This window comes from Stegodyphus dumicola, chromosome X1 (assembly GCF_044657685.1).
Source record: "Stegodyphus dumicola isolate Sdum_Otavi_A_Nest chromosome X1, ASM4465768v1".
NCBI classification, from domain to species: domain Eukaryota; kingdom Metazoa; phylum Arthropoda; class Arachnida; order Araneae; family Eresidae; genus Stegodyphus; species Stegodyphus dumicola.
The window spans coordinates 114,952,460-114,954,939 of record NC_140780.1 but is presented as its reverse complement, the minus strand read 5'-3'; the positions used below and the strand labels follow the sequence as shown (position 1 = coordinate 114,954,939).

The 2,480-nt window shown below is 32.3% G+C and overlaps 1 non-coding gene across 1 annotated transcript; it reads left to right on the top strand.

Moving 5' to 3' along the window:
• Positions 1-624: 624 nt before the first annotated feature.
• TRNAT-GGU (transfer RNA threonine (anticodon GGU)) lies at positions 625-696 on the top strand. The gene has a single exon. It is a non-coding gene; the product is annotated as a tRNA-Thr (tRNA).
• The last annotated feature ends 1,784 nt before the right edge of the window (positions 697-2,480 follow it).

The window sequence follows — 2,480 nt, the reverse complement described above, 5'->3', positions numbered from 1 at the left end:
TTTGCATGCTGTATGTAATACAAATGCTCAACATGTGTCACGATTAAAAATGTATAAGTGCTTGTAAATTTACTTGCATTATATATAGGATGCTGACAAAGTGAAAAATCTTATAATGGCTATCATTAAAATGAGTAAAAATCAGAATTAAAATTTATGAAACAAGAGCAGGAATGAAGATATTAAAATTCAACAGTTACCCCTTATTTATCATCAAGACAGGTTAATAATACACTTGTACTAATGAAATTAAGAAAAGCATTTCATATCTCTGAAATTATTGATAAGGGTAAAGACGCATATGAAATTTATAATATTAATACATATTTATTTACCGTCTTCTTGAATATTAAAATTCATTTAAAATGTAATATGCAAAAGGAATGATAAAAATACTAATAACAATAAATTATACTTGTAGCTATGCTAATAATGCGCAATGCATTAGAGTGAGTCAATTTTTCTGCTTCCAATTAACCTAATAACTCTACAAGTGGCGCCCGAACTAAAAGGGTTGTGGATGATGATTCTCCGCACCCAGGATTTGGCGACTAGGTCTCCTAAAACCCTAGTCGCCTTTTAAAAAGGGGAGTAGATAAGGTATTTCTGCCCCTTCCCTAGCGTGCCTTCGTGGTGTAACGGTAGCACGCTGGTCTGGTATTCCAGAGGTCCGTGGTTCGATTCCCGGCGAAGGCGGTTGTATATTTTTCATCTTTTCTGCTTCCAATTAACCTAATGACTCTACAAGCTTTAGATCGCCCCATAAGTATATATGTTATATATTCGCCAAGTATATGTGGTTTGGCGAATGTAAAATCAGTAAATCAATTGAGCTAGCAGGAAGATGTAAACAAGTCAGAAAGGCTGCTGAAAGCTCTTTTTCAAATTCAAAAATTCTATCTTAATAATTAATTTGCATTCTGGTTTGACTTAAAGTAGGAGTGGAGATACAGGCAAACTTATAATATAACTGTGTTAACTAGTATTAAATATTAACAGTTAAAGAGCTTTAGAGTTGCAGAAATTGACATTAATGTGAAATCACGTTTAAAAAGACAAAAAAGTTTGAGAAAGATGAATTTTTCTTCATAATAATCATTCTGAACAACTGAAAGGCTTAGAGAATAGATATATATATCCTTTACTAATAGTTAAAATTATACTTGAATGTCCAACTCATGTAATATATTTCCTACTTACAAAAATGTGCAAAATTTTTCGAACAGTAATACTTGAAATTCAGAGCAGTCCAAATATTTATTTATTGCTAAATAAAAGATTTTAGAACTCTTTGATATTTCAGAATAACTAATACTATGCTTTTAAACCTTCTTCTGGATGGAACGTAATTATGATCAGATTGTGAACTTTTTTCAAGTCTGAACTAGACTGGATTATTTTATGAATTACATTTATATTGCTACTTATTTTAATTCCTCTCCAATTTTGAATAACAGTGCCTTTCATAGTACTATACCTCAGGCCTACTCTCAACAGGACAGCAATCGAAAATTTTAGTGCTCCCATTCGAAAAAATACTCGAAAATTGTCAACTCCTTGCTTGATATTCAACCCCGACCCTCAGCAGCGTGACACAGAGCCACTACCAAACATCATACCATCTGAAACGTCTATAAGTTTAAAATTCACCAGAATTCGTTCGTAAGCTACAATGCTATTAATAGGCTTTTATCTTTTTGATAAAGTAAATGAAATACTAGAATAAGGAATTTAAAATATTTTATTTACATTTAACTGCAAATAAGGAAAAATATATGCTATCCTAATTTGTTACAGTTACAACTTAAAGGCATATTAATGCTTCTTTCACCTTTTAACAATGAACCCAAAACTGAACAAATTTTAAAACAAATATTCGTCTGTAAAAACAAGTATTTACATCATTATCATGCTTTATGAGAAGAAACATATTAAGAAATCATGCAACGCATTGTCAATGAACCGCACAATTTCTTTAGCTTATCAACTAAAATGCTATTAATTATTAAGAAGTGCCTTCTTTCAAAAAATCAGAAAAATCTAAAACTGCAATTAAAATAAACCTATTAAATTTTAAAAACATAAAGCAAAAGTTACGAGGACCCTACAATATTTTGAAAATTTTTCTTTTAATTTTTTAAAGTGAAATTACAAATAATAGTAAAATTATAAAATACCATTATAAGATATTTTTCCCGCTTTCTTAGCATGCCTTCAGCACACTCAGCGCGTATTCGAGAGGTTCGAGTTCCGGCGAGGGCATTCTTCATTTTTCATATCTCCATATCTCCTGCTTCGAAATGATTTAGTCTGTCTACAGTGGCGCCCCGACTAAAATGTGGTGGATGATGATTCTCCACCACCAGGATTTGGCGACTGGGTTCCCTAACCCCTTTAAAAGGAGGATTATATAAGGTATGTCTTTCGCCTTCTTTGCACGCCTTCGTGGTGTAATGGTCAGCACGCTTGGCGCGTACTCG